Source organism: Piliocolobus tephrosceles, chromosome 7 (assembly GCF_002776525.5).
Source record: "Piliocolobus tephrosceles isolate RC106 chromosome 7, ASM277652v3, whole genome shotgun sequence".
Taxonomy (NCBI): Eukaryota; Metazoa; Chordata; class Mammalia; order Primates; family Cercopithecidae; genus Piliocolobus; species Piliocolobus tephrosceles.
The window spans coordinates 112,457,119-112,467,217 of record NC_045440.1 but is presented as its reverse complement, the minus strand read 5'-3'; positions in this window follow the sequence as shown (position 1 = coordinate 112,467,217).

Below are 10,099 nucleotides of genomic sequence, written 5' to 3'. Positions count from 1 at the left end.
CTGTATAACTTCATGATCATCAGATTCTCAGATGATAGTTTCTGCTGGTTCCTGGACCAGATCACAAAGGAAATTGAGGAGGCAGCCTGGGGTGTGATGGGGCTCAACTGAACAGTCAGTCGTTTTGGCTACTGGTCCGTCGGTGGAAATGGAGGTGGGCACCAAGCCTTGCATCTGCCGAGTAAACCTCCTTGAAGCCCCTGCACAGTCCTAAGATTGCCATTCCCATTTGTCCTTCATGATTAAACACATAATACAAGGTAGAAAAAAGCAAAAGTTCTGATTATTATCTTTAAGTCTCCTTTATAATTTCCAATGAAGAAAACTGAGTAGTATGTTCCATGTTGTTAAGGGCATGAAAGAAAAAGTTTAGCAGTTAATAAAGCCAATTGAGATAGACTGGGCTTCATTTCAGCTGGAAATAATCATTCCGCCTTGGCTAACTGCACATTATTCACCTTGAACAGCTGCCTTTGTATGATGAGGGTGAGCCACGCTGAAGAATTCATGAGGTGCTGCATAGAGGGTGAGAAGGCAGCCCCAGCAGAGGCCATGTGGAGGTGAGGAGTGCTGTGTCTGACCAAATGGTCACCATGACCTCAGGTAACTACAGAGGACATTTCAGCTTAGCTGGGTGAGTGAGACATCCTTGATTGTATCCACATTTTTACTGTATTATGTGGAAACCAATTATTTAGTTTTCTAATGAGATAAATATTGATGTTCTGGCAACATTTCCTTGCAGAAAACAATCTCTGAAAAGATTAAGATGAAAACACAAAATCTTTTGATTTGAGGCACTGAGGAAGCACATTATTAACAAAAAATATTTAGAAAATAAGGCATTGAGATATAAACAAAAGCTATTTTTTTTTTTACTCTGGTGTATACCAGAAATGTCAAAAGTCCTGATATCTTATTTTGGTAGAGAAGTTATTGAAGACTAAACATATTTGAAACCTGTATATAATTTGAGATTAAGGTTTTCAACAGGAGATTCTATGAAGCTTATGGGGAAATGAATGCATAGAAAGGTAAGCCTCTTTTGAAGGTAAATGGAGAGACTAAGCATGGTAATTTTATGAAAGACTTGCTTGACACTGTGACCCAGGATCACCTCCACCAAAACATTTATAATCCTCAGATACTGCTCTCTGAAGGCAGTAATCAATCTTATTCAACATCTTGGAACCTACAGCAGTGATTGGCTCAAAGCAGGAAGAATGATAAAATATTTGCTTTTTTTTAAAAAAAAAATGTTACTTAAGTTCTGGAATACATGTGCAGAATGTGAAGGTTTGTTACATAGGTATCCATGTTGCATGGTGGTTTGCTGCACCTGTCAATCCGTCATCTAGGTTTTAAACCTTGCATCCATTAGGTATTTGTCCTAATGCTCTCCCTCCCCTAGCCCCTCATCCCCTGACAGGCCCAGGTGTGTGATGTTCCTGTCCATGTGTTTTCATTGTTCAACTCCCACTTATGAGTGAGAACATACGGTGCTTGGTTTTCTGTTCCTGTGTTAGTTTGCTGAGAATGATGGCTTCCAGCTTCATCCGTGTCCCTGCAAAGGACAGGAACTCATTCTGTTTTCGGCTGCATAGTATTCCATGGTGTATATGTGCCATATTTTCTTTATCCAGTCTACCACTGATGGGCATTTGGGTTGGTTCCATGTCTTTGCTGTTATAAATAGTGCTGCAATAAACACACGCGTACATGTGTCTTTATAGTGGAATGATTTGTAATCCTTTGGGTATATACCAAGTAATGGGATTGCTGGGTCAAATGGTGTTTCTAGTTCTAGATCCTTGAGAAATTGCCACACTCTCTTCTACCATGGTTGAACTAATTTACACTCCCAACAGTATAAAAACATTCCTATTTCTCCATAGCCTTGCCAGCATCGATCGTTTCCTGACTTTTTAATGACTGCTGTTTTAACTGACGTGAGATGGTATTTCATTGTGGTTTTGATTTGCATTTCTCTAGTGGCTAATGATGATGAGTTTTTTTTTTTTTTTTTTTTTCATATGTTCACTGGCCGCATAAATGTCTTCTTCTGGGAAGTGTCTGTTCATATCCCAGGTGCTGCTCTAGACTTTTCACCTGTATCCGTTCATGTAGTCCTCACAACACTCGTATTTGGTGGGTGCTATTATTATTTCTTTTTTGCAGAGCAGAAATATAGGCACAGTGAAGTTCCACAACTAACTCAGTCATGTAGTTCATAAAGGGACAACCAGAGGTTTGCTTTTACAAGCCAGGTGCATATCAGCATATTGTACCACTTATTTAAAATGGTTATCCTAGAAAAACAATATATTTAAAACTATGTGAGAAAATGCCCACTTGTGAAAGTAACACTTAAAATGATGTATTCTTGTCACCTGTGAACTGAGAAGACATCTGTACTACAGATGCTTAAGGGAGGGGTCGGATGTTCTTTTATGGCAGAGAATATTGGAATATTGGAGATACTGGAATATTGGAGATATGGCAGAGAATATTGGAATACCACATGGGGTATGAATTTTTGTTACTGACTAAATATAAAATAAAGTTGCTTATGGATATGGTTGGACATGAAATATTTGTGAAAAAGAACAAAACTTTCACATAAAATACTTCATTTTAACTTCTTAGTTTTAGTTACCACCATGAATTGAAAGGAGCACCATTTGGCAAATTTGTACTGAGTTTTAAGATCAGCAGAGATAACATGTGAAGCTTTGTCTTTATTCACACTTTGTCTGCATGACCATTACTACTTTGGATATTCACAACAGCCCTGCTGTGTAAGGACTAACGTTTCCTATTTTAGTTTATAAATGAAAATCTTTCATATTTGACTGACCTGCTAAACTTACGCAGAGTGAAAGGCAAAGCCAGGACATTATCTGAAACCAGAAATTAGGAATTAACAGTCCAATGCCGTTTTCACTTTGCTTCATATTCTAATGATTTGGATATTTTATAGACAAAATTGGAATAAATTTGTCCAATATGAATCATGGAGAAAGATCAACTGTTCCACTTTGGGTAGGACCTAAGAGGTTCTCTTGATGTGGGACTCTCAGTTCTTAAACCTAGAAAATTCCCAGAAAACTGGGATGAATGCATCACCTTCTGTAAACCTGATTATTTACTTGACATAAGAAACAAAGCAAAACAATTGTTGGTTGCAATGGCCATGTGTGTATATTAAGAAAACCATGAAAAGATTAGCATGCTATTAGGTAGGTTGTGACTGAGCATGAATTAATAAGTAGATGATAATATTATTCCCAAGAAGAGCTGGAAGAAATAAAGATGGCAAAGTATAAATACTCCCTTTTCAACAGATTATAAACAGAGGATCATAAAGTCTAGAAGGATGGAAAAGCTTTAAGGGAAGGGAAGTTAGTGACCAGTGAGGTTTGAAGTATTGTTCAGAGACAGGTGTGATATTTTTCCTGATTATTTAGTGGGAATCTGATGAAGCTTGGAACAAAACCACTTTTTTACAATTAAATTGAAGGGATGAATGCAATTCTACAATTACATCCGTATGGAGTTGGAGAATTAACTTTACAACTCTTTCAAAATATTAGCTAACGTTGTTTGCAAGCCTACAGTGCAAGTCCCAGGCACTGTAAATGTTTCACATTCAATTCTCAACACAACTTTGTGAAGAAGATTCTTATTCCCATTTATATAATACATGGGGAAATAGGCAAGTCTATGGCAAAGCTTTAATACAAATTAAGCCAAATAGTTCTAGATTCCATGTGCTCAGTTTCTATGCTGCATCCAGTCAAGGATGTGACAGGAAGTGGGGGTACATCTGTTTATGGATGGCTCTCTCTTTGAAATAGAGTGGTCAGATAATCAGACATGAGTAGGCAGGGGAGTCTTCTGGGAAAAGAAGTCTTGGAGACATTGTCTTCTGATAGTAGTGTTTACTGGCAGTGAGAAAAGACAATGGGCTATACTGGCTTTTGCTATATGCGCTACTTGTGGTTGGGTTTTCTTTTAAGTCTTAAAGGAGATTTATTAGGCCCAAGTCGGAGATAACCATGCTAGGGATTTTTGCCGCTGACGAACATGCACACTCCTCCAAAAGCTTGCCCTTGAGTAGCCTTTTGCTCATTATAATAGTAAAAAATACACCCGTGGGTGGAGATTTTAGATGCTAATGAGACATGCGACATGGGTACTAGCATGTACAACCACAGAACGTGTGTGCCCAAAGAGACTTCCCAAAACAACACGTACTATACATCTCTGAACTAAATTCTTTCTTCCAAATTAAACAAAAACTGAACATTACCACACTTCCTAATAACAAAATCACTTCCAATTGTGTAGGAAGTAAGGGAGAGGGAAGAAGCAGAAGGAGGAGGAAGGTTAGAGGTCAAATCTTGGAAGGAATACTGACTGTTGCATTATTAATGGCATCTTGAATGCATTGTTATCCCTTTTTCCTTGTGTTCTTATCAAGTAGGGTCCTACCTTCCATAGCAGTCTTCTAGCTTCCTTTACCTTTACCTCCTTAAAATACCTAAATAAGATTTGAAGGAAAGAAAATGTCAAATCTGTAGAGCAATTCCTTTCCCCTCTATACACACAGTTTTCCTGAGGAAATCTGTGGTTCATTCTGTATCATTTTTCTTTTTTAAATGGAATTTTGTTGAGGTAGATTTTTCATTATTGGAATATGAGAATTAATGTCTGATTTATTATAGCGATGCTCCTTTAGAAAGGTTCTTTATAACTTTTGATATTCAAGATGGAGATGAATGTTCTCCGTGATTGCTCGTACTGAGAGCTACAGGCGTCAGTTTATTTTTACAGGATATTTGCATAAGAGCTGTAGTACACAGAGTATACTTCAACTATGCAGTCACACACTTTAAGAGAAATATTCATTCTTGGTCTTTTCTGTTCAGAATATTTTAATGGGCTTTATTTTAAATAGGGATGGATTATTTCAGACTTTTCCAATGACAATGAAGTATATTTTTTATTATGAAAGAAAGAAGGGTACTGACATTTGGGTACTAGGAGTAAAGTTGATGCATATTCCAAACCATTAATTGCATGTTTTATAGCTTACATAGGCTTGGCACTTGTGAGTATAGAGGAAAAAGCAGAAGCTTTGGAGTTAAATATACTTGAATTTTTACCAATCTATCTAACTTATAGTAGTGTGATAATTATATCATGGAACTAAAAAAAAAATCTAACATATAGTAAACAAATAGTAGGCATATGTTTATTACATTGACTTCCTGTCAATATGTTTCCTAACAGCTCTAGATTTCCTTATGGGCAAAACTAGACCAAAAAACCGATTATTATTAGTAAGGACACATTTATTAAAGTTTTCCCTGCCTCTGAATTTAAATGTCTGCTTATACAGACCATCAATTTGAATATGCTCTTCCATCCTTAGACAAATGTTAATATGTTGAAAGAAAATGTTGTGCTTATAGGTTTCATTCAAATAGACTTTAATTCAAATCTTGTGTAATTTCAAGTGCAGCCAGAGCCCAAGACTTTCAATTACTTCTTAAGAGCTGATCGGGAAATAGACACTGGAAATATACCACATGAACCCAGAGATGGCTGCTTTAATGTTCTAGTAATTAAGAATTAAAGCTGAGAAATTAAAAACTTTTTCAGCAGTTAAAATATAAGCTCATAGGTTAAAATTAATAAGAGTTGACACGTGACAAGTTCTCTTCTTGTACGTCTTTCTCAAGTGTATCTGGACAAGGCAATAGGGATCTAAGTGCAATAGGGAAGGATTAACTCTTTTTTTTCTAGTGTACTTTAAACTTAATATTATTACCCTTAAGTATTCAGACAAAGAAAATGCATGGCCTTGTATATGCTTGTTTTTCCATTTGTGTGAATCACTGGAAATCCTCCTAAAGTACAATTATTACTAATAAATTATATAATTCAAATTTCCTTCTTTTAAGGGAGATAGTAAATTCCTAAGGGCAATTACAAGAAACTAAATAATGGTTGCCCTTTAGAACTTTTCTTTTTTTGTGTTCCCATTACTTCTGCTTTTATTTTTGTTCTTTTACATCTTCATTAGAGGCATTTATTGTAATTGGACATTTTTAATTAACATGAAGCTCTCAGAAGCCATTGCTGCAGGCACAAGACAGAAAATGTTAATTTTCAGACTGAGTAACAGTATTTTTAAATTAAAGGATGATTTTATGGGCTTCCCAACCATGACAGCTAGGAAAAGTTACTAAGATTGTTATGTGTTTTAAAGTATTATGTTTGCATATGTTCAAAATGATAGATATAGTTCTTGTGATACCCCCATAAATCCACACTTATATGTGGAAGGCAGCTTAATGCTTTATTAACTCAATTTTATAACATGCTAAAGAATGCCAACCCACCCCATGGAAAAGGAAGCCGTTTACTCAGTAACTTTGTGATGCCAGATGATTTTGTTGACCAGCTCTGACTCAGAATTATACCTCTAGCTTCCATAATTTATTAACAGCTTTACTCTCAATTCTTGCCAGAGTGGTCTATTTGCAGTTCCCAGAACTTGTCATATTTTTCCTAGCTTTTATTTTTTCTTTTGCGTATGGTTTCACATATGTTGTTCTCTCTACTGGAAACATTTTCTCCCATTCAGTGAAATGTCCACATTCCCTGGCTAATACATGCATCTGTGATTCAATCATCCATTCATTCTTTGGACATTCAAGTACGATCCAGCACTAGTGTATGTACAGAGTGTGGGTGGGAGAGGGGTATAGCAATGAATGAGACACTCATGGCTCCTCCCCTAGGGGATTTACATCTCTGATGGAGGGTGGCTTCTACATTCTTTTTCTTTACTGTATTTCTTCTTAGCTTTGCTCCTGATGGGATGAGTTTGTTAGTCTAATAACTTTGACCATATGTTTAGAAAGACTTACAATAGTTAGAGACAAAAGGCTCTTTTCCCTCCTAGATTAATTTACCTAAGAAACCAATAAGCCAACAACTCTAAGGGTTCCCCCATCATCTTCACAAAAGAAGTGGTTGGGGGTGGGAGGGTGAGCAAGGTCATTCCTGCCTTGATCACTATCACCTCTGTGGAACAGGAACACTGAGCTGGTGACAGAGGAATAAAAAGAAGTGTGGAAGAAAGAGGTTAGAGGAAAATATCTGATGCTCATCTGGTCTTTGAATTAGAAGTCTCTCCTTGGAGTTAGCACACCATTTTACCCTCACTATAATATATTGTAATTACCTGTCCCTTTGTCCACTTTCTCCAGTAGGTTCTAAGTTCCTTACCAACCTTTGTATTCTCAGAAACTGATCTGGAGCTTAGCACATAGCAGACACTCAATAAATATAACTAATGGATGATCCAGAGCAGCCATTATCTATGGCCATGAAGGTAACATGCTGCACAGCTGCAGAGGCACCATTTACATAGATTATAGTGTGAATTGGATTCTGCATTTGCACAACCATATGCTGTGACTTTGGAAATGAACTAGCAACATTACTGTCTAATAAATGATTGTCCGTGGTAGCAAGTCTAACTTAAAATACTTAAATGAATAACAAAAAATGATTCAGACACATATAAGGAAAACTACAATCAAGCGAAACACATATTAATGTACAAAACACTATAGAAAACAGATTAACTGTGGTGTGCTGAGCTGGGAAGACTTCATAAACGAATTGATATTTCGGCAGAATTTTGAAGGACATTATAAGAAAAGGTAACAGTATGTCCCGAAGCATGTAATCATAAAACACCACAGTAGGTTCTGAGAACTATAAGTAGTATCGTGTAGATGGGGAGTAGGAAAAATTAAAGTAATAATGGGAAACACAGCTATTTAGAAAGACAGAAAACTGAACATGAAGGATCCTATGTAAATAACATGGAAAAGGGGCTTGCATATAATTCTAAAAAAACAAAGAGTCATTGGAGAATGTATTGTAGTTTTACAATGAATACTCTAGTAAGGATATGGCAGATAGGTTGACTGTGTATAGATTTGTATGTGTGTGTAAACGTGTATGCACACATTTTAAAAATCAGCTCTTGAGGTATAATTTACATACAATAAAATTAATCCATTTTAAGTGCATCACGCAATGAGTATTGACTACATTATACATTCCCAGCCTCTGGCAACCACTGATTTGCTTTCTATGCTACAGGTTTGCCCTTCTAGTATTTAATATAAATGGAATTATACAATATACACATTTTTGTATTTGGCTTCTTCCACTTAGTATAATGCTTCTGAGATTCATTCGTGTTTTGTGTGTCAGCAGTTTGTTGCTTTATATTGCTGAGCAATATTCCACTGTATGAATATGCTGCAAATTGTTGATATCTATTCACCAGCTGTTGGACATTTAGTAGTTTCTAGTTTGGGGCTTTGTGAATAAAGCTGTTATGAATATTCAAATATAAGACTTTGTGTGTTCATATGTTTTTAATTTTCTTTCGGGAAAATACGTAGGAGTAGAATTGCTAGTTCATAGTATCAGTGTATGTTTAACTTTATAAGAAACTGCTCAACTTTTCTAAAATGACTATACTATTTTTTATTTCTGACATCAGTGTATGAGAGTTTTAGTAGTTCCACATCCTTACCAACACTTGGTTTTGTCAGTCTTTTTAGTTTTAGCTATTCTAGTATGTGTGTAGTGGTATTTTGTTGTGTTTTTAACTTGTACTTTTCTAATGACTAATAAAGTTTTTGAACCCTTCAGATGCTAATTCCTATAGCTTCTTTTGTAAAGTATCTATTCAAATCTTTATGGTCATTAAAAGGAATTGGGTTGTCTTTATTTTCCAGCTGAAAGAAAAAACAATGTATTTTAGAAACAAGTGCTTTATCAGATATATATTTTGTAAATATTTGTTCCTAATGCACTTTTCCACTTTCTTGATGTCTTTTGAAGTACATGTTTTTAAAATTTTGATAAAATTCAGTTTATTAGCTTTTTTATGGTTCTTTGTATTCTATCTAAGGAAAATGGTATAACCCAGGGTCACAGATCTCCTCTTATGTTTTCTTCTAGATGCTTTATAGTTTGGTTCTTAAATTTAAAGATACGATCCTTTTTTTTTTTTTCTGAGATGGAGTCATGCTTTGTCACTCAGGCTAAAGTGCAGTGGCATGATCTCAGCTCACTGCAACCTCTGCCTCCCAGGTTCAAGCGATTCTCCTGCCTCAGCCTCCCGAGTAGTTGAGATTACATGCATGCCCCACCACACGGGGCTAATTTTTGTATGTTTTAGTGGAGATGGGGTTTCTCATGTTGACCAAGCTGGTCTCAAACTCCTGACCTCAGGTGACCCACCCGCTTGGCCTCCCAAAGTGCTGGGATTACAGGCGTGAGCCACCATGCCTAGCCTTAAAGGTATGATACATTTTGAATTAACTTATTAATAATGTGTGAAATAAGGGTCAAGGTACTTTTTAGTCTTCTTTTTCACAGTCACTCTGGTTAGAGATTTATTCACTTTATTATTGTATCTGGTCAGCTTTCAGTTTTATTGATATTCTCTAAATTTTAAATGTTTTATTTGATTTCTACTCTTTCTAATTTCCCTTCTGCTTTATTTGGGTTTAATTTGCTCTTCTTCTTCTATTTCTTAATGTGGAAGCTTAGGTCATGGACTTTAGACCATTCTTATTTGATAAAATAAGCATTGAATGCTTGAAATTTTCTGCTAAGCACTGCTTTAGTGGCAGTCACACAAATTTTATGTTATTTTCATTCAATTAAAAATATATTTAAATGTTATGTCAGATTTCTTCTTTGACATGCATGTTATTTGGAGTTGTGTTGTTTAATGTCCAAATTGTTAGGCATTTGTAAGATATGTTTCTGTTATTGCTATCTGATTAAATTCTGTTGTGTTCAGAGTGTATACTTTGCAGGATTTCAATTTTATTTTAACAATTCTTGAGAATGTTATGTAACCCACGATGAGATCTATTTTGACAAATGTTTTCTGCACACTTGAAAACAATGTGTGGTCTTCAATTGTTCAGTGAAATGTTTTATAAATGTCAAGTAGGCCAAGCTGGTCGATAGTGTTCAAGTCTTC